Source organism: Podarcis vaucheri, assembly GCF_965113315.1.
Source record: "Podarcis vaucheri genome assembly, chromosome: 13".
In the NCBI taxonomy this organism is placed as follows: Eukaryota; Metazoa; Chordata; class Lepidosauria; order Squamata; family Lacertidae; genus Podarcis; species Podarcis vaucheri.
The window spans coordinates 23,079,933-23,103,266 of NC_138751.1; the positions used below are offsets into that span (position 1 = coordinate 23,079,933).

Genomic DNA, 23,334 nt, shown 5'->3' on the forward strand with positions numbered 1-23,334 from the left:
TAGCCTCTTTAGTTCTTTCTTTTTCAGTGATCACAGCTCTAGTGCTAGGAATACTCATGAATCACCACAACACTCCCATTGTCAAAGCCAACAACCGGGCTCTCACCTACATTCTTCTCATCTCTCTCCTGCTCTGCTTCCTTTGTGCATTTCTGTTTACTGGACAACCCCATCAGGCGACATGTCTCCTCCGACAAACTGAAAAAAAATATGAACGAATTCCTATGCCCCACAAATAACCCAGAGATGCATTTTAAATAAAAGGACACATTCTACCAATGTAAAAACACACTGATTCCCGGACTGTCCACGGATTTAGAAGGCGATTGGGCTGAATCCGGCCCCTGGGCCTTAGTTTGCCTACCCATGGTATATTCCTTGCATCAATTATTAAGGTTACCAGATTAATATCAATGAATTCTTAGGATGAATTTTTGCAGTCCCTGCTCACTTAGAGCTCTGGGGGAGCAGCATTTGCTGTGCAGCAAGGCGGCTTTCTGCGCTGCCATAGGGGGAGACATTTAATGCTCCCCCTTCCAACTGTGAGGTGAAGGCTTGTCAGAAGGACCAATCCAGTTGCAGGGGAAGAGGCAATTCAGGCCCACCACTTGTCAGTACTTAAGAGGGGAACCTCGAGGACTTCAGCATAAAATTATCAAATGAGTTTCTTTTCAGAATGGATGGGGTGCACCTATCAGCTGCAGGGAATATTTATGACTTTCTAATTTAATTATTATTTTTTTAATTCAGAAATGTATTTATGGTATCTGTTCATTTTTAAAAAGGCTTTCTTACTGACACTTCAGCTAAAAAAAGAATTGGAATGGATTGCAGATTAATACAGAAGCAATACCATAAAACAAAACAAAAGAAAAAACAAAACAAAACAAAAAACAAATCAAAACAAAATAATGATTGCTAGTATAGTGCACTGGAATAGCTCATTTGGCAGCGCATGAGACTCTTAATCCATGTCTGTGTCCTGATGTTGTTATGTTAGTGTTAGCTAGCATGATGATACTGTTAGTGGATCTCTCTGTACATATGTATCTTTATTTCAAAGACTCTAATGCCTACATATAGTAGATAAGAGTATTTAGCTTTGTCTTGTATCTGGAGACAATAAATACTTTATTACTCTGAACTGTTTCGGAGAAGAGTTTTCCCCTTATCTTGGGACTCTGGAAGAAGCTGTGTGCTAGGAGTTGCAAATCTCTGAAGACTTGGCTGGGGCTCTGCATACACTGCTTGACCTTGGTTAAGGTGTGGTGAACCACCCATTACTTTTCACAAGTCACCAACAGGTGACAGTCAGTACTACCTACTTAGAAAGGATGCAAGTAAGAAAGCGGGTAGGCAGGACATAACTGAGGGATGATTGCGGTTGGTGGAGCAATGTTTCATGGACCTGTTTTGAAACAGGGCATGCCTTTGATCAAAACATTTTATTTCCTCTCTGGATTTCTTATTCTTTTGTAATTTCCCCAGTGTGTCACAACCTATTCAGGTATCCCATGATATCTAACTGAGTGAAAGAAACCAGTTAATTTTTGATTTAACACAAATATAATATATATTTCTCAGCAATTCCATAGAGTATGCACAATTTTATACTCACTGCTTTCCTCTTTCACAATGACTATAATTAAATATTCCAGTTGCAGTGGCCACAAACAAAGCTAATAACAGCCTTTGAAGGAAATTGCATAAAGATTGTGATCAGACAAGGATATATCAGCCTCATCTCTGACACTTTGTATTTTAGTTCTGAGCTTTAAGAGATGAAAATAGTGCTGTTGCCTGGTGTTAAAAATGGTGTTATTGCTTGCCTTGATTTTGTTATTGTTTCCACACATGGTAAGCAAAGCTCACATCATTAAGTGCATGGTTGATGATCCACATGCTCCACTTCATCAGTATCATCAGCCAGGAGACCTCATCATCGGAGCCATTGCTTCCCAGGCTTTCATAATCTCCAGTCGAATCAGCTTCACTGAAGAACCCCCGCCACCTTTGTTTGAAGAGCTTGCGTAAGAGTTTAACTTATTGCTTTTTTTTTTTTTAAAAAAAGGAAATCTTACTATGAATTTGCTTTTTCTTCTTCTTTTCTGAAGTGAAGGGTACTAAGAACATGGGAATTTAGTAAATAAAATAATTATTTACATATGGATTTAACACCTTCTTTTCTCTGCCAAATTCTTTGATTTGCAAATGTAAAAGTACTGGAAGAAGAATCTCTAGTTGCTGTTTATCCTAACAAGACCCTAATGGGGTTTTTTCCTATTAAAATAAGTGGTTAAGTTTCATTTGCAATATTTATTTTTACTGGAAGCTAGAGAACACCTCTGACTTTCTGACTCCCTTATCTAGCATGTTATAGAAAGTTTATTCATGGTTGCTACCTTTCATCTTCTGCCTTCCACTTTGTCTTCTCTGCTGCACATCTCTTTCAGCATATATGCAATATGTCATCATCTCATTCTTAATAATTCAGATCATTCTGATCCAAGGTATCTATTCATCCTAACCCCACCCCACCCCTTGGTTGTTTGATGTTTTGAGGCATATCCCAAATCAGTCCTCCTAATCTTATCAGAATTATTTTGGTTCTTCTTAAATATCCTAGAGGAAAAGTTGATCTAGGCAATTACATGGCGTCTTCTTTTACTGCATCAGATAGCAGGTCCAATTATGCCAGCTGTTCTACTTTTGGTAGCAGCTCTCCCTGAACTGTAACACATATCTTTCCTGGTCCTGATATTCACAAGGGGTCTGCAACTGAAGATGCTGTGAATTGAATCAATGACCATCTGTAGACAGTGTATAAACCCTGCCTGAAGTTATAGTTCTTCTGCAGTCCTTCTCCTGCAATTTCATACCCCAGCCTTGGGACATGATTGGTGGCAGTCTTGGGGATAATGAGTAAAACTCATTTTCAGCAATTCCTGGAGTTATTGCTATGTCTTGGAACTTCTAATTAATCTTTCCCAAGGAGATGAAAAACAGTACCCCACCTTCTGAAATGGTGTTCCCACCTCCCACCGTCAAACTAAGGGTGCAAGTGAAAAAAGGATGTAAGATTTTTAAAGTTCCAGAGAGATAGAATAGTTTAATAATATTTTTAAATATTATAAATAAACCAATACAATACTTTTCTAACAATTACAATATCATTGTGAAGTTTCTTTATGATTCAGAATACAACTTACCTTCTAGTGCAATACCTAAGAATTATCAGCACATCCTGGCCTTGGCATTTGCAGTAAAAGAGATCAATGAAAATTTTCACCTCTTGCCCAATATCACCTTGGGTTTCCACATCTATGATAACTATTATACTGATAAATGGACCTACCATGCTACAATACTACTTATATACACCCTGGGACGATTTGTTCCAAATTACCAATGTGATGTCCAAACAAACCTGATTGGAGTCATTGGGGGACTGGACCCCCCAACCTCACTTCAAGTGGCAAGACTTGTGGATATTTTCAAAATTCCACAGGTATGCCATACGTTTCTGACAATGTGTGTGTATGTGTGTGTGTTTGTGTTGTTCTATGTATAATTATAGTGCTTTACTACTTTTAAACAATTCCTTTTAAAATATTTTGTTTTTTGGCATAGTCAGTGAATAACATACATGCATGGCCCTCACTCTGTGTAAATGTCAAGCCTTGATTGTTAAATAAAGCCTGTGTGGGTCATTCTTAAATTAGAATCAAGAAGCGTAACAACCTAAGCACTTCACCTTTTCCTCCTATTTTGAAATAAGCCAATTCTTTTAAGAAAAAAAATGTTTTGTGACAATACTTCAGAAATATAAACATTAAGGGTCAGCCAAGCAGAACTCTGCCATATCACATATCATGTAATAATAATAATAATAATAATAATAATAATAATATATTTATATTCCGCCCATCTGGCTGGGTTGTTTGGGGGCATGAGCTGCATGCTGGACAACTTTGGCTGGTGACACTCAGCCCAGAGAGCAGAGTTGAGAAGAGGAAAGGGCCATGGCCTTTAAAGGTTTTGGGCATTTTGCCCTATGAGCTTCCCACTGATCTGTTCCAGTGTCTGAGCCTCACTGGGCTTTTGGGACCACTCATTGCAAGTGGTGGAAAGGGCTTTCCCCCTCACAACCTAATTTATGGTTCCCATATGTCTTGACACGTCTGGGAATTGGACAGCATTTTGGTGTCCGGGGGAATTTTCGCAAAATCGGCAAAAATGCCCTGGAAAACCCAGATGTATGGCAGCGGGTGGGGTGGTAAAAGCTGTACAACTTTGTCCGGATTTTCAATTTTGCGAATACGGCAATCCCAGGTTGTGGAGTTTCTTTTGCGTGTCGAGGTCCCCAAGCCACCCCCCAAATAACTCACAACACACACTTAATTTTTGTTTAAGGTTTTTGGCATAATTTTGGCCACAACTTTATTTAAATACAAAACCGTGAGTGGTTGTTTAGGCATTGGTTAAGACTATCTGTCCCCCCGCCTGGGGACAGAACTGACTTCCGGGCACCACCAAAAGACAGTGCGGGGGAAAGCAAGTCGGGGAGAAATGGAGCTGAGACACAGACCCTCACCTCTCACCCGCCTGCTCCCCGAAGGCTTGCCGGCCCTAGTCCCATTCCAGGGATTGGACGAAAAGATGGCAAGCCCCAGGATTCCTTTAACGGAATTCCCTTTCCGTAGCAACCATGGAGGGGCAGGCCCAGCCTATCCTAACCCCTCCATGGAGGGGCAGGCCCAGCCTATCCTAACCCCTCCTCCACCAATTTATAACCAATGCCTAACCGCAACCTTACAAGTTGTGACGATTTGCTACGCAGTAGGCAAAAACCAAATGGCCCAGCCAATCTGCCAGATGGACAAATTCCTACCAGGCCCCTGCTCCAAGGCGGACGACCCCATGACAGGCATAGCAAGGTCAACGCAACAACCCCTTACTCAAGGGCGGGTGGGCGGGTGATCCGTTGCACACAGCAAAGAGAAAGCTCCAGGCTGTGTGCAGAGTATTTAAACATTTTACCCCTCCCACCAAAATTGCAACATAACTTTTACCCCAGCAACCCAGTGAACCAATCACTGCCCCAGGCCATCTTTAGAGACCCTGCCTGGTAACAGAGGGGTGGCTCAGCAGACCCCACCGCAACACGTGCTCTCCATGAAGGAGAACACGCTTTGCCGTTCTTTCAGTGGAAATGGTGTTAAGCAGCATCAGTACAAGATAAGCATAAGAGACCTGAGGGGAGGATTGACTAATGCACACTCTAAGCTCAAGGCTAGGACCTCTGCCTGACTGGAATTTCTTCCCCATTATTATCCTCCCCCAACACATCTATTTGTATGTATGAAGGGGAGGTCTTATCTGCCACTGCTGACTGGATGAAAATCAATTACCTGTGGAACCTAAGTTTCTGAGGAATACATTGTATTCATGGCAATACTGCATGAGTTCCCAGAGCAGTTTCTCTTCAGCTTTAAACCCACCTAAAGCTTCAAGCCAACCAACACTCTCACCCTCAGCACCAAATTGGTTGCAAGGAAAATCCACTGACATTGCAGGTCTACTGAAAGTATAAGTGACAAAATGTGAGTATAGTTATTTGAACATTATATCGATGGATGATATTCAACACACGTTCTACACAAACTAATTTGCCAGTTAATGGAAATGAGTAACTTAGGTTCATTAATTACAGTGATTCTACTCTGAGTAAGACCGATTTGGGTACAATCATATTCTCTCCTTTCCACACTATCCTTTAGCTCATTTATGGCCCTGCTCCAGTGATGAATGATAAAACGCCAGGCATCCCATTCTACCAGATGGTGCCCAGAGAAGACAGTCAGTTTGCAGGGATTCTTTCTTTGCTTCTGCATTTCAGGTGGACTTGGATTGGACTCCTAACTATGGATAATGACAATGGAGAAAGATTTGTGCAAAATGTGTTTCCAACTTTTTCTCAGAGTGGTATCTGCTTTGCCTTCGTAGAAAAAACCCAAACGTTTACTGTTGTCACTGAAATTAATGAGATGTTTAACAAGGGGGGTAAAATACATGATAAAATCATAGATAGTAAAGCCAGTGTAGTGGTGGCATATGGAGAATCCTATGGGATTGTGTTCTTGAGATGGTTTCCATATCTGTCAGAACAAGAACAAATAAGGAAGAAGTCAAAAGGTATAGTGTGGATAATAACAGCCCAGGGGGAGTTCAATTCAATGGTCTATCAGAGGACTTGGGATACAGAAATGTTCCATGGATCTCTCTCATTTACAATTCACTCCAATGATCTACCAGGATTTCAAGAATTTGTTAGAAACAGAAACCCATCCAGCACCACAGGAGATGGTTTTATCAAGGACTTCTGGCAACAGGCTTTTGGTTGTGTATTCCCAAATACAGATGTCAGCAAGACAGATGGGGACATTTGCACTGGGGAGGAGAAGCTGGAGAGTCTTTCTGAGTCTTTTTTTGAAATGAGCATGACCTCTCACAGCTACAGTATCTATAATGCTGTCTATGTTATGGCCCATGCTTTACATGCTATGTCCTCATCTAGACTCAAGCACACTGCCATGCAGGACAGAGGCATGCAGAAATTTCAGGATCACCAGCCCTGGAAGGTAATGAATGTGAAAGAAGGGGAGAAGATTCATCCAGTGTGTATTTTAAAGCAAATCATTTTACACCTTCCAAAATGAAACTTTCTTTTTCATCTTCCATCATCCCTTAAAAAGAGATAATACTGACAGAATATTTTTGCCACTTTACCTCATTTTTCGACCCTAACATATACACTACAGCATTTTCTAACTATTGTTTTTTCCACTTCAATTCAGCTCCACGAGTTTTTGGAAAGGGTGTCATTTAACAATAGTGCTGGGGAGAGAGTTTCCTTTGACCAGAATGGGGAGTTTGCAGCTGGCTTTGATATTGATAACTGGATATTCCTACAAAATGAATCCTTTCATAGAATAAAAGTTGGGAGGACCGATCCCCTGGCTTCTCCAGACCAAGTGTTCACCATCAATGAGAATGTCATAACATGGCACAAGGGATTTAATCATGTAGAGATAGATTTAAAAAAATACTCTGCTCCTATAAAATCATGATTTTTTTGTGATCATTACATAACATATGCAAAGTCTCCTTGATTTTCCTCAACAATTATCTTCAAGATCATCATTAATCTCTTTCATTTCTGCATTAGGCACAGCCTCTTTCTGTCTGTACTGGGAGCTGCCATCCTGGTTCTAGCAAAAAAGTGAAAGAGGGGGAGCCATCTTGCTGCTATGATTGTGTCCCATGCCCAGGAGGGAAGATTTCAGATCAAATTGGTAAGGTGTAAAATATAATTGGACTTTTTCAACATCAGGACAGTAGCTGAAGAAACACCATTAATAACTTTTAAATAGTTATTTCAATGGGGTTGAGTTTATTTTCCTTAAATGGGTTGACAGTTTTGGCTCCTTTTTTAAACGTCAGTGGGTTAGGAGATTTTTTTATATTAAAAAAATGGCTGTAATCTCTTAATGCCTTCGTAAATCAAACATTTAGTTATAGCAATATACTTCAGATTAGCCTTGAATATTATTCAACCAGTAAACACACACACACACACACACACACACACACACACACACAGACACCCAAATGCTCAATTATGAAAACACTTTCTGCTTTCAATATACCTCCCAGCTTAATACCAGAGTTAAGGCTATATTATATTACCTCAAGCTCCAAAATGTTGGGAAATAGGAAGCTATGTCTGTAGCCGTAAGTGATGTGCCGCATGGATAATGATATTGTGCACTACCACAAATTCTGCTTGTTTACTAGGAATCCTCACTGTATGACATGCTGTTCCTTAGTCTTTCAGGTTTAAGGGCAGCTTGGAAGGTGGGGGGTGGGGAGTAATTATTGGACCGGCAAAGGTGCATAGGACATGGACATAGGTCAACACACACAAAGATTAACCTAACAAGGCTCAGATGCTTTATTCCTGGACTGTGAGGACAAAGCATCTATGCTCATACAAATCTAATCACAAGGAGAATAACATTTATTGCATGATGGGGAACTTTCTAGCCATATTTTCTACATAAAAATATCATTGTTGTTTTTTTCAGATATGAGTGATTGCCATAAATGCACAGATGAAAAATATGCAAACAAAAAGCAGGATTTTTGTATTCCTAAGAATTTCAGCTTTCTGTCTTATGAAGAACCTTTGAGTTTCTGCTTAACTTCTTTAGCTCTTTCATTTTCTATGATGACAGCTTTAGTGCTAGGGATATTTATGAAGCACCACAACACTCCCATTGTCAAAGCTAACAACCGGGACCTCACCTATACTCTCCTCATCTCCCTGTTCCTCTGCTTCCTTTGTGCATTTTTATTTATTGGACAACCCAAGAGGGTAATGTGTTTCCTTCGACAAACTACTTTCAGCATCATTTTCTCAGTGGCTGTTTCTTGTGTGCTGGCAAAAACGACCACAGTGGTTCTGGCTTTCATGGCCACCAAACCTGGATCCAAAATGAGGAAGTGGGTGGGGAAGAGTTTGGCCAACTCCATTGTTCTTTCCTGCTCCCTCATCCAAGCACTTATTTGTACTGTTTGGCTTGCAACCTCTCCCCCATTCCCAGACGTTGACATGCACTCCTTGACTTCAGAAATTGTATTAGAATGCAATGAGGGGTGTGTGACTATGTTCTACTGTGTTCTTGGCTACATGGGCTTCCTGGCAACAGTCAGTTTCACTGTGGCTTTCCTTTCCAGAAAGTTACCCGACAGTTTCAATGAAGCCAAGTTCATCACGTTCAGCATGTTGGTCTTTTGCAGTGTTTGGTTATCATTTATTCCCTCCTACCTGAGCACAAAGGGAAAATACATGGTTGCAGTGGAGATCTTCTCTATTTTAGCCTCCAGTGCTGGACTGCTGGGTTGCATCTTTGCACCCAAATGTTATATTATTATGCTAAGGCCTGAATTGAACAGCAAGAAACATCTAATAAGTAGAAGGGATTGAACAATATGTCCACATCCTCTATTGCAATGTGGAATCTGGCATAGTATGTGTAGTGTGAATGCATCAGAATGTTTGCCTCCCTTTAGCTGCCCTAGAAGAAAACTTACTCAAAATATTCCAACACAAATTTCACTTCCTAAATTGTATATTCCCTGCCTTAATGATTATGGGTCCAGATTAATATCAATGAATCCTTAGGATAAATTCTTGCAATCCCTGCTCACTTAGCGCACTGGGGAGCAGTGTTTGCTCTGCAGCAAGGCCACAGCCCTGTCTGCACTGCCATAGGGGGGCACATTTAATGCTCCCCCTTCCAACTGTGCAGTGTGAAGGCTTGTCAGAAGGGCCAATCCAGTTGCAGAGGAAAGGGTAGATGAGGCCCACCACTTGACAGTACTTAAGAGGGCAACCTCAGGGAGTTCAGCATAAAATTATCAAATGAGTTTCTCTTCAGACTGGACCGGGTGCACCTATCAGCTGCAGGGAATGAGTTCTGGTAACAGGGTGTGGATAGGGGACTCAGGTTGCAGCCTGGCAATGTGGGGCTCCAGCTCAGATGGCAGATAAGGCATTGGATTAGAACTTTAGCTAATTGGGTACCCTGTTAAAGGGGTCCAGGAAAGATGTCTCTGTCCAGGAGCCCACATGGGGGCTAATGGACCATAGCACCGTTCTCAATGGTGACCCAAGCAGGGTTGATGGACCTGGTCCATGTCAGGGGCGACTCCCCAGTTATGTGTTAAACCCCATTGTATTTATCAACTAGTAGGTGGGCTGCTTGATACTGAATTCATACCCAATGCCTTGGCCTAAAACTACCTGCATCTGTCATGTGGCCCATTTCAACCCAGTGCCAATCTCCTATGTTTATTCCTATGTTTTCTGGTCCCTACCAAGCTTCAGGCAGCCTGTGATTATAACAAAAGGGAAAGGATTCAAGATCTTACCAAATGGATAAGAAAATATCTGGCAATGCCAAAACCATACCTTGCATTGCAAAACCAAAGCCATAATTTACACTGACCCCACCACTGTCGCCTCTGAGTGAATATCCTGGCAGCTTCCACTAAAACAGCTCTGTAATCCTCTATATTGTCTTACCATCCCAGCCAACTCAATGTATTGGGTAGTGTATAAAAGGAATTCATCAAGGGAAAGGAGAATCAAGGCATCAGGCTGTTTAAATTAACAACTTTCTAATTTTTTTTAAATTTTTTTTTGAAATTCAGAAATGTATTTATGGTATCTGTTCATTTTTTAAAAAGGCATTCTTACTGACACTTCAGCTAAAAAAAGAATTGGAATGGATTGCAGATTAATACAGAAGGAATACTATAAAACAAAACAAAATAAATAATGATTGCTAGTATAGTACACTGGAATAGCTCAGTTGGTAGCGCATGAGACTCTTAATCCATGTCTGTGTCCTGATGTTGTCATGTTAGTGTTAGCTAGCATGAAGATACTGTTAGTGGATCTCTCTGTACATATGTATCTTTACTTCAAAGACTCTAATGCCTACATATAGTAGATAAGAGTATTTAGCTTTGTCTTGTATCTGGAGACAATAAATACTTTATTACTCCGAACTGTTTCGCAGAAGAGTTTTCCCCTTATCTTGGGACTCTGGAAGAAGCTGTCTGCTAGGAGCTGCAAATCTCTGAAGACTTGGCTGGGGCTCTGCATACACTGCTTAACCCAGCTTAAGGTGTGGTGAACCACCCACTACCTTTCACAAGTCACCAACAGGTGACAGTCAGTACTACCTACTGGACAGGATGCAAGTAAGAAAGCAGGTAGGGAGGACATAACTGAGGGAAGATTGAGGTTGGTGGGGCAATGTTTCATGAACCTGTTACTTATCCCTGTTCTGAAACAAGATCAAAAGATTTTATTTCCTCTCTGACTTCTTATTCTTAGGTAATTTCCCCAGTGTGTCACAACCAATTCAGGTACCCCATGATATCTAACTGAGTGAAGGAAACCAGTTAATTTTTGATTTAACACAAATATAATATATATTTCTCAGCAATTCCATAGAGTATGCACAATTTTATACTCACTGTTTTCCTCTTTCAGAATGACTGTAATTAAATATTCCAGTTGCAGTGGCCACAAACAAAGCTGATGACAGCCTTTGAAGGAAATTACATAAAGATTGTGATCAGACAAGAATATATCAGCCTCATCTCTGACACTTTGTATCTTAGTCCTTAGCTTTAAGAGATGAAAATAGTGCTGTTGCCTGGTGTTAACAATGGTGTTACTGCTTGCCTTGATTTTGTTAATGTTTCCTCACATGGTAAGCAAAGCTCACATCATTAAGTGCATGGTTGATGATCCACATGCTCCACTTCATCAGTATCATCAGCCAGGAGACCTCATCATCAGAGCCATTGCTTCCCAGGCTTTCATAATCTCCACTCGAATCAGCTTCACTGAAGAACCCCCACCACCTTTGTTTGAAGAGCTTGCGTAAGAGTTTAATTTATTCCTTTTTTTAAAAAAAAGGAAATCTTACTATGAATTTGCTTTTTCTTCTTCTTTTCTGAAGTGAATGGTACTAAGAGAGCACTGAAGGGTAATAAAAATTTTAGTAAATAAAAGAATTATTTTCATATGGATTTAACTCCTTTTCTCTGCCAAATTCTTTGATTTGCAAATGTAAAAGTACTGGAATAAGAATCTTTTGTTGCTGTTTATGCCAACAAGACCCTAATTCCCCCCCCCCTTAAAATAAGTGGTTAAGTTTCATTTGCAATATTTGTTCTTACTGGGAGCTAGAGAACACCTCTGACTTTCTCACTTCCTTCTCTAGCATGCTATAGAAAGTTTATTCATGGTTGCTACCTTTCATCTTCTGCGTTCAACTTTGTTTTCTCTGCTGTACATCTCTTTCAGCATATATACAACATGTCATCATTCTCATTCTTAACAATATCTGAGAGAAAATAACGAGCACTCCAAGGCATTATGAATCCATATAGGCATCCTACCCCCCACCCCTTCATTGTTTTATGTTTTAAGGCATATCTAATTCAGTGCTCCTAATCTTATCAAAATTATTTTTGCTCCTCTTTAATATCCTAGAGGAAAAGTTGATCTAAGCAATTACATGGCATCTTCTTTTACTGCATCAGATAGCAGGTCCAATTATGCCAGTTTTTCTACTTTTGGTAGCTGCCTCCCTGAACTGTGACAGATGTCTTTCCTGGTCCTGTTATTCACAAGAGGTCTGCAACTGAAGATGCTGTGAATTGAATCAATGACCATCCGTAGACAGTATATAAACCCTGCCTTAGGTTACAGTTTTTCTGCATTCCTTCTCCTGCAATTTTATACCCCAGCTTTGGGACTTGATTGGTGGCAGTCTTGGGGATAATGAATAAAACTCCAGTTTCAGCAATTCCTGGAGTTACTGCTATGTCTTGGAACTTTTTATTAAGATGAAAAACAGTACCCCACCTTCTCAAATGGTGTTCCCACCTCCCTGTCAAACTAATGGTGCAAGTGAAAAAAGGATGTAACATTTTAAAAGTTCCAGGGAGATGGAATAGTTTAATAATATTTTTAAAGTGATACAATACTTTTCTAACAATTGCAATATCAGTGTGAAGTTTCCTTATGATTCAGAATACAACTTACCTTCTAGTGCAATACCTAAGAATTATCAGCACATCCTGGCCTTGGCATTTGCAGTAAAAGAGATTAATGAAAACTTTCACCTTTTGCCCAATATCACCTTGGGTTTCCACATCTATGATAACTATTATACTGATAAGTGGACCTACCATGCTACAATACTACTCATATACACCCTGGGAAGATTTGTCCCAAATTACCAATGTGATGTCCAAACAAACCTGATTGGAGTCATTGGGGGACTGGACCCCCCAACCTCACTTCAAACGGCAAGATTTGTGGATATTTTCAAAATTCCACAGGTATGCCATATGTTTCTATCAATGTGTGTATGTTTGTGTGTGTTGTTTTATGTATAATTATAGTGCTTTACTACTTTTAAACATTTCCTTTTAAAATGTTTTGTTTTTGGCATAGTCAGTGAATAACATACACGCATGGCCATCACTCTGTGTAAATGTCAAGCCTGTTGGGATACTGCCAGGGAGATAAAGTCCATCATGGCCCCAAGCCGGCTGCCGGACGATCCATCGATCTCCCGTAGTCACGCAGTATGAGCGATTAGTAGTGACATGAGTTGTTTCTAGAAAATATCTTGTCACATTCCAGAGCTCATGCACACCTTTTATCAGTAGATAATGCACAGCCAAAAGTTGCACTCAGGAGAGCATTATTTACAAGCTTTTATTCAGCGTTGATCAGAACAAAGAAAGACATGACTGACTGCGTGAGTCGGTGTCTCCGACAGAGAGAGAAAACGAAAGCAATAGGAAACATAAACATCCTGTGAAAAGGAAATACGCAGGCTCTGTGACTCACAGCCTGCTCCCTTTTAAGGTGGAACGGAAATATCCTAACTGATTGTTAAATAAAGCCTCTGTGGGTCATTCTTAAATTAGAATCAAAAAGCGTAACAACCTAAGCACTTCATCTTCTCCTCCTACTTTGAAATAAGCAAATACTTTTAAGGAAAAAAAATGTTTTGTGGCAATACTTTAGGAATATAAACATAAGGGTCAGCTAAGCAGAACTCTGCCATATTACATATCTTGTAATAATAATAATAATAATAATAATAATAATAATAATAATAATAATATATTTATATTCCGCCCATCTGGCTGGGTTGTTTGGGGGCATGAGCTGCATACAGGACAACTTTGCCTGGTGACACTCAGCCCAGAGAGCAGAGTTGTGTTCCCCATTGTGCTCTAGAGAGATCCCAGGAAATCTCACGAGAAGAGGAAAGGGTCATGCCCTTTAAAGGTTTTGGGCTTTTGGCCCTATGAGCTTCCCACTGATCTGTTCCAGTGTCTGAGCCTCGATGGGCCTTTGGAACCACTCATTGCAAGTGGTGGAAAGGGCTTTCCCCCTCACAACCTAACTTAAGGTTGCAATACGTCTGGACACGTCTGGGAATTGGATAGCATTTTGGTGTCCGAGGGGATTTTCACAAAATCGGCTAAAATGCCCTGGAAATGCCCTGGCAGGAGGTGGGGTGGTAAAAGCTCTACAACTTTGTCTGGATTTTCAGTTTTGGGAATATGGCAATACCAGGTTGTGGAGATCCTTTTTCCGTTATTTGAGTGGAAATGGTGTTGAGCAGCATCAGTACAAGATAAGGATTGGAGACCTGAGGGGAGGATTGACTAATGCACACTCTGAACTCAAGGCTAGGACCTCTACCTGGCTGGAATTTCTTCCCCATTATTATTATCCTCCCACAACACATCTATTTGTATGTATGAAGGGGAGATCTTATCTGCCACTGCTGACTGAATGAAAATCTATTACCTGTGGAAGTTAAGTTTCTGAGGAATACATTGTATTCATGGCAATACTGCATGAGTTCCCAGAGCAGTTTCTCTTCAGCTTTAAAGCCACCTGGAAGCTTCAGGCCAACCAACACTCTCACCCTCAGCACCCAGTTCGTTGCAAGAAAAATCCACTGATATTGCAGGTCTACTGAAAGTGTAAGTGACAAAATGTGAGTATAGTTATTTGGACATTGTATCTATGGATGATATACAACACACCTTCTACACAAACTGCTTTGCAAGTTAATAGACATGAATAACTTAGGTTCATTAATTTCTATGAGTCTACTCTGAGTAAGACCTATTTGGGTACAATCATATTCTCTTCTTTCCACACTTTCCTTTAGCTCATTTATGGCCCTGCTCCAGTGATGAATGATAAAACGCCAGGCATCCCATTCTACCAGATGGTGCCCAGAGAAGACAGTCAGTTTGCAGGGATTCTTTCTTTGCTTCTGCATTTCAGGTGGACATGGATTGGGCTCCTAACTATGGATAATGACAATGGAGAAAGATTTGTGCAAAATATGTCTCCGCCATTTTCTCAGAGTGGTATCTGCTTTGCCTTCATTGAAAGAACCCAAACATTTACTGTTGTCACTGAAATTAATGAGATGTTTAACAAGGGGGGGTAAAATACATGACAAAATCATACATAGTAAAGCCAGTGTAGTGGTGGCATATGGAGAATCTTATGGGATTGTGTTGTTGAGATGGTTTCCATATCTGTCGGAACAAGAACATATAAGGAAGAAGTCAAAAGGTATAGTGTGGATAATAACAGCCCAGGGGGAGTTCACTTCAATGGTCTATCAGAGGACTTGGGATACAGAAATGTTCCATGGATCTCTCTCATTTACAATTCACTCCAATGATCTACCAGGATTTCAAGAATTTGTTAGAAACAGAAACCCATCCAGCACCACAGGAGATGGTTTTATCAAGGACTTCTGGCAACAGGCTTTTGGTTGTGTATTCCCAAATACAGATGTCAGCAAGATAGATGGGGACATTTGCACTGGGGAGGAGAAGCTGGAGAGTCTTTCTGAGTCTTTTTTTTGAAATGAGCATGACCTCTCACAGCTACAGTATCTATAATGCTGTTTATGTTATGGCCCATGCTTTACATGCTATGTCCTCATCTAGACTCAAGCACAGTGCCATGCAGAACAGAGCCATTCAGAAATTTCAGGATCACCAACACTGGAAGGTAATGAATGTGAGAGAAGGGGAGAAGATTCATCCAGTGTGTATTTTATAGCAAACCAATTCACACCTCATGAAATGAAACTTTCTCTTTCATCTTCCTTCATCCCTTAAAAAGAGATAACACTGATAGAATATTTTTGCCACTTTACCTCCTTATTTCCTGACCCTAACATATACACTACAGCATTTTCTAACTATTGTTTTTTCCACTTCAATTCAGCTCCACGAGTTTTTGAAAAGGGTCTCATTTAACAATAGTGCTGGGGAGAGAGTTTCCTTTGACCAGAATGGGGAGTTTGCAGCTGGCTTTGATATTGATAACTGGATATTCCTGAAAAATGAATCCTTTCATAGAATAAAAGTTGGGAGGACCGATCCCCTGGCTTCTCCAGACCAAGTGTTCACCATCAATGAGAATGTCATAACATGGCACAAGGGATTTAACCAGGTAGAGATAGTTTAGAAAATATTCTGCTCCTATAAAATCATATTTTTTTGTAATTGTTACATAACATATGCAAAGTCTCCTGGATTTTACTGGTTCCTCAATAATTATCTTCAAGATCATCATTAATCTCTTTCATTTACACATTAGGCACAGCCTCTTTCTATCTGTACTGAGAGCTGCCGTCCTGGTTATAGCAAAAAAGTGAAGGAGGGGGAGCCATCTTGCTGCTATGATTGTATCCCATGTCCAGGAGGGAAGATTTCAGATCAAATTGGTAAGGCATATAATGTAATTGAACTTTTTCAACATCAGAACAGTAGCTAAAGGAACACCATTAATAAATTTTAAATAATTATCTCAATGGGGCTGAGTTTATTTTCCTTAAATGGGTTGTCAGTTTTGGCTTCTTTTTTAAACCTCAGTGGATTAAGAGATTTATATATATATATAAATGGCTATAATCTCTTAATGCCTTTGTAAATCAAACATTTACTTCAGCTTAGCCTTGAATATTATTCAACCAGTAAACAAACACACACACACAAATGCTTAATACCAGTGTTAAGGCTACATTATATTACCTCAAGCTCCACAATGAGGCTGTTCCTTAGTCTTATTTAGTTATAGTAATATACATCAGCTAAGCCTTGAATATCATTCAACCAGTAAACAAACAAACACACACACACCCAAATGCTCAATTATGAAAACACTTTCTGCTTTCAAAATACCTCCCGGCTTAATACCAGAGTTAAGGCTATATTATATTACCTCAAGCTCCACAGTGTTGGGAAACCGGAAGCTATGTCTGTAGCCGTAAGGGATGTGCTGCATGGTACTGTGCACTACCACAAATTCTGCTTGTTTACTAGTTACCCTCACTGTATAGCATGCTGTTCCTTAGTCTTTCAGGTTCAAGGGAAGGTGGGGGGGAATCATTGGACCAGCAAAGGTGCATAGGACATGGGCATAAATCAACACACACAAAGGCTCAGATGCTTTATTCCTGGACTGTGAGGACAAAGCATCTTTGCTCATACAAATCTAATCACAAGGAGAATAAAATTTAATTCATGTTGGGGAACTTTCTGGCCATATTTTCTACATAAAAACACCATTGTGTTTTTTTCTTCCAGATATGAGTGATTGCCATAAATGCACAGATGAAAAATATGCAAACAAAAAGCAGGATTTTTGTATTCCTAAGAATTTCAGCTTTCTGTCTTATGAAGAACCTTTGAGTCTCTGCTTAACTTCTTTAGCTCTTTCATTTTCTATGATGACAGCTTTAGTGCTAGGAATATTTATGAAACACCACAACACTCCCATTGTCAAAGCTAACAACCGGGACCTCACCTATACTCTCCTCATCTCCCTGTTCCTCTGCTTCCTTTGTGCATTTTTATTTATTGGACAACCCAGGAGGGTAATGTGTTTCCTTCGACAAACTACTTTCAGCATCATTTTCTCAGTGGCTGTTTCTTGTGTGCTGGCAAAAACGACCACAGTGGTTCTGGCTTTCATGGCCACCAAACCTGGATCCAAAATGAGGAAGTGGGTGGGGAAGAGTTTGGCCAACTCCATTGTTCTTTCCTGCTCCCTCATCCAAGCACTTATTTGTACTGTTTGGCTTGCAACCTCTCCCCCATTCCCAGATGTTGATATGCACTCATTGACTTCAGAAATTGTGTTAGAATGCAATGAGGGGTGTGTGACTATGTTCTACTGTGTTCTTGGCTACATGGGCTTCCTGGCAACAGTCAGTTTCACTGTGGCTTTCCTTTCCAGAAAGTTACCCGACAGTTTCAATGAAGCCAAGTTCATCACTTTCAGCATGTTGGTTTTTTGCAGTGTTTGGTTATCATTTATTCCCTCCTACCTGAGCACAAAGGGAAAACACATGGTTGCAGTGGAGATTTTCTCTATTTTAGCCTCCAGTGCTGGACTGCTGGGTTGCATCTTTGCACCCAAATGTTACATTATTATGCTAAGACCTGAATTGAATAGCAAGGAACAGCTAATTAGGAGAAAACCTCAAATAATTTAATTGTCCATCCCCCCCTGTAAATTTCTCTAAATTATTAAGCTCAAAATGGAATCAAATGTTCTGTAAGAAACCTACTAAACATATTTAGTTTCATAATATTACATGATCCATTTCTTCCGTAGTTGCTACTGAATAGAGAAACAGTTTTTGTCTTCCTGTAAATGTATCCACATCAGCCTCTGAATCAGAAAAAAAATGTATTGATTAGTCTTCTTGGTTTGAGGAGATTTTTCATTCTTTGGAAAGTCCTTGCTTTGACTGAGACAAATATCCTCTGTCAATTCAAGCACCTTTCTCTGACTAAGGAAATACCCCTGGAGACAACTCATTCTCTCAGATGCTTCGGGGCAATGGGGCAATGTGTTCTAATGGTACCTTGCTCATCAAATATAGTGTATGTACAGTTAAATGGTTAGGTATATGGTTCTGTGTTTCTGCTAGCCAGTGTTCACATGGTTCTATAATTTAAGGATGACTAATCCCCTCATAACTTTTATTGAAGGAGAATCCCTTAGGGGGAAAAATAAGAGACTCAAGGAAGGCAATACACATGGACTTCATCCTTTGTACTATACTATAAGACACAAAACTGAATGCTATTACATATAAATGAACTGAAAAATATATAAACTACTTTAAGCACCATTTTCCCCACCCAGGTTTTTTCTGGGAATCCTTGTATCACCCATTGCTCAATTCAAGTCAATGGAGGAAAGTAGCTCATTTTTAGAGTCTCCATTTCAATGAAGGGGTGAGTGGGTAACAAAGCTTCATTTGTAATCATTCTAATTTTGTCCTGAAGAATAACTTGAACTGGAAAGGTGCAGATCAGAACCACAGGCTCTGTTAACAATTCCACGGCCCTTGGAGACTCAAGATTTGGTAGCATGTGGAAGAGCCTTTTTCAGTAGTGACTCCCAAGCTCTGAAACTCCCTCCTTCTGGATGAACACCTGGCACCTATGTTGTACACATTTTGGAGACATGTAAAGGTGCAACTATTCATCCAGTGTTTTGGGAATGGCTGAATGTGAGCTTTCCCTTCAGAATCTGATGCTGTATTATTTTACCTTGGCTTGGAGTTTTATATCTGTATTTTTAGATGTGACTGTATTTTTATTCTTATTGTACCTGGTTCTGATAGGGAAAGCAGTAAAAATATTTATATCAAATAAAAAAAACAAAATAAACATATGAAAGATATACATTGCCTACTGCTCTTTTGAAGAAAGGCCACCCTAACATCAAACACTTCTCCTTCCTGAAGCTGAATGCTGGAAAATACAGGGATCACACAAAAAAAGCATTCCTTCAGACAGCATGTGTATTATTAAATTGGCTGTGAAAAGAAGTGGTGATGTCATCAACTTGAAAGGCTTTAAAAGAGGATTAGACAAATTTATGGACGATAATTCTGTCAATGGCTACTACCCACAATTTCTATATTATACCACTGTCAGAGGCAGTATACCTCTGATACTAGGTGGAATCACACATGGGGAGAGGACATGTTATCCTCAGGTCCTGCTTACAAACTTCCCATGAGCATCTGGTTAACACGTGTGAAAACAGGATATTGGACTAATTGAGCCATTAGCCTGACCCAATACAATCTTCTTATCTTCCTTTCTAGCTCTGGAGAACTCTTGTGTGATTTCCCTACTATGTGTCACTCCTAACCCAGGTGTCCGTTGGTATCTAATTGAGAGAAAGAAAAAGCAGCAATTTGAATGTGTCAAATCGGTTTACTTCTGCAACTCCAGAGGGAATGTTCAACTTTAAATTGGTGATTATTTTTCCTTTGATTGTGAAAAGGATAGTAATTAACTCTACTGTTTTCCAATACCCTAGTACAATAGCAGTGGCCTTTAGCAAAGCTAATAATACAGCCTATGAAGAATAGTATAAAAAACCCCTCCAGAAATCAGAACCGGGTCTAAGGGGGTAAAATTAGACAAAGCTGTATCAGTCTGATTTCAGATACTTTATATTTTAGTCCTGGGCCTTTAGAGATGGATAAAAGAGGAGTACCTGATGCTAGAGGCAACAGATCTACCAGGATGGTGTTATTAATTGCCTTGCTTTTGTTATTGCTTCCACACATGGTATGCAAGTCTCATATCAATAACTGCATGCTTGCTGATCCACACCCTCCACTTCATGAGTATCATCAGAGAGGAGACTTCATCATTGGAGCCATTGCTTCCCAGGCTTTCATCATCTCTGGTGCAATAACTTTTACCCAAGAACCCCCACCACCTTTGTTTGAAGAGCTTGCGTAAGAATTTTACTTTTTCTTAATAAAACAACTTCCTATGAACCTGTATTGTTTTTCTTCCTTTTGCTTTGTGTACTGAAGGGTAATAAGAGAATAGTAGGGTGTAAGAAGAAGTTGGGATTTACAAAAGGAATAAAAGAATTAAATTCAAAGAAGACAATAGTATGGGTTTTAACCTCTTCCCTGACAACGTTGTGCTAAAATGCATGCAGGAGTATTAGGAGAGCGCCTGGGCCAGACGGTCTACCAATAGAATTATTTAAGACCTATATAGATTGGTGGGCAGAACCCCTAGCTCAATTGTTTACTCTCATAGACAAAGATGGGATCATACCGGAGATATGGTTAAGATCAATAATTATCCCAATCTTTAAAAATGGCGACCCAAAAGAACCAAAGAATTACAGACCGATAAGCTTACTATCAGCGATAGGGAAAATCTACGCTAAGCACCTCCTATCTAAACTCCTTATATGGATGAAAAATTTAAATTTACCAGGGAAAGAACAAATAGGTTTCTCTAAAGGTTGCTCTACATTAGACCACTGCCTTATACTTATGCATTTGGTTGAAAAATATAGATCCCAAAGGCAATCTAAGATATATGCTGCTTTTGTAGATTTTCGTGGTGCATTCGACTCAATTGACCGCCCAAAGCTGTGGAGGAAACTCGCAGAACTAAAAATTGATCAGCGCTTATTGATTCTAATACAAAATCTATACTCTTCCAATGTCTGTCAAGTCAAACTTAACACCATAGGTCATCTTTCATCAGACATCCCAATCTCGAAAGGGGTAAAACAAGGATGTATTCTTGCCCCCTTTCTATTTAACTTATTCTTATCAGACTTGCCAGATCACCTTCAAAAAATAGAATCACATGCCCCTAAACTTAATCAGAAACCAGTTCCTCTCTTATTATACGCAGACGATGCAGTCCTACTATCATTAACGAGCTTGGGTCTGAAACGTCTTATATCTTCTCTGACCCTCTACTGCGAATGTAATAAACTCTCTATAAATTACGAGAAGACAAAAATTTTGGTCTTCTCAAATGGTTGGAAACTAGAGAAATGGAAAATAAGAGGGCAAGAAATCCAACAAGTAAAAATCTATAGGTATCTGGGAATCTTATTCCAGAGCAATCTAGGGTGGGCAAGTCATCGCACAAATGCCATAAAACAGGCAAAGTGCACCTCATCAGCAGTTGCCCGTTTTTATTATCAGAAAGGTAATCAATTTATTCCTGCGGCCAATCAGATTTTTCAAACAAAAGTGCAAGCCCAGATATTCTATGGAATCCCGCTATGGATTCAAGCATATAACAGTGATTTAAATAAGATTCACTCCAGCTTTCTGAGACGTATTCTTGGACTCCCAGCTGCGATCAAATATGAAACAATGTGTGCAGAAATAGGCATACACACAATGGAATACTGGGCCTGGTCCACCTCAATAAAGTACTGGTTACGGTGCCATTTTCGCTGCTCTCCATCAAGCCTGCTCGCTGATCTGCTCAAAGACTCCTATAAATCAAGATGGTATCAGTACCTCGAAAAAAAGATTGAATCTTTAGGCATCGAGCTGGAGCCCCTGTATAATTCTAATGAGCAATACATTTTCCATAATATCCTAGCTAGACTAAAGGATGTGGAGAGACAAAATATTATGGCAGCTGTAAATAAAATTTGCTCCCCCATATTCTATGATTTAAATATCTTAGATAGCAGAGTCAATTACGTCACTAAATTAATAATCCCAGCCCAACGTAGGGCTTTTATGCTGGCCCGGTTGAATGTCTTTCCCTCAGCATTTGTCTGGGGAAGATATCAAAACATCCCTAGAAACAAGAGATTCTGCAGATGCTCTATGAATGTCCCGGACACTGTAGAGCATATTCTCTTTCATTGCCCATTGTACAGTACGCTCCGTCAACGCGTGCTGTCCCCTCTTTTGGGTGGTCTGGAACCCCAGCAAGGTGAATGTGCGGGATTCTGCCTATCCGACGTTGACCAAAGGGTAACGGCGGGGGTAGCCGAGTTTTTGGCTGCAGTCCTCCAAGGAGCAGGTTAACAAGGAAAACCACTGATTTTATATGTATGTATATATATATGATTGTAGCCAACTGCTGCCTTTTTATATATATTTCAAGGCTTTTACATGTTATTTTCCTTCTTACGGTTTTTATTTGCATAATGCCTAATAAAGGTTTGATTTCAGTATTAGGAGAGCGAAGAGTTAACAATATAAATAGAAATTGAGATTGTACAGGGGAAATGGTAAAAAAAGTTGATGTATCATACCTTTGGATGGTGCAAAATATATTTAAATATAGTGTTGTTTTCTAAACTAAATCTGAACGGAGAGAGGGTCTCCACCTCTTTGTCAACTGGCACAGAACCTGTGCTGTCTTGATGACTTTCTTAATGGACATCACCTTCTTTTTTTCTTCCTAATCATCCTTCTCCCAGGAAATTCTCTTGTCAGGAAACTGGCCTGGCTTGTATGTTAAAAATGACTTGATCCAGGAATAAGTGGGGTCCAGGAATTAGAAGGAATTCAGGGTTCAGGAATTCAGCCAACCCCCATAGCTCATAACCAGGGTTGTAGCTAGGGGGTGGTGAGGTGGGCCCCCGCCAGGGGCGCAGGTGATGGAGGAGTGCAAAATTGGCTAAAATATGTCCATAAATATAAATATTGAATATTGCTCCATAAAAATGGTTTTAAATATAGGGTGAATGGAATGGGTGGAGGGGGGGGAGTTTGGAAAAGTGGAAAGAAGAGCTAATTTGTACATGGCTATGGGGGTCAATCTGGATGGTTCTGCCAAGGGCGCAAGATTCCT

The 23,334-nt window shown here is 40.0% G+C and overlaps 1 pseudogene across 1 annotated transcript; it reads left to right on the forward strand.

The window, feature by feature from the left end:
* The first annotated feature begins 11,378 nt into the window (after positions 1 to 11,378).
* On the forward strand, positions 11,379 to 18,212 carry LOC309516526 (vomeronasal type-2 receptor 26-like; annotated as a pseudogene). Its single transcript has 5 exons — positions 11,379 to 11,524; positions 15,057 to 15,718; positions 15,938 to 16,165; positions 16,313 to 16,439; positions 17,302 to 18,212. The product of its transcript is annotated as a vomeronasal type-2 receptor 26-like (transcript).
* Positions 18,213 to 23,334: the final 5,122 nt, after the last annotated feature.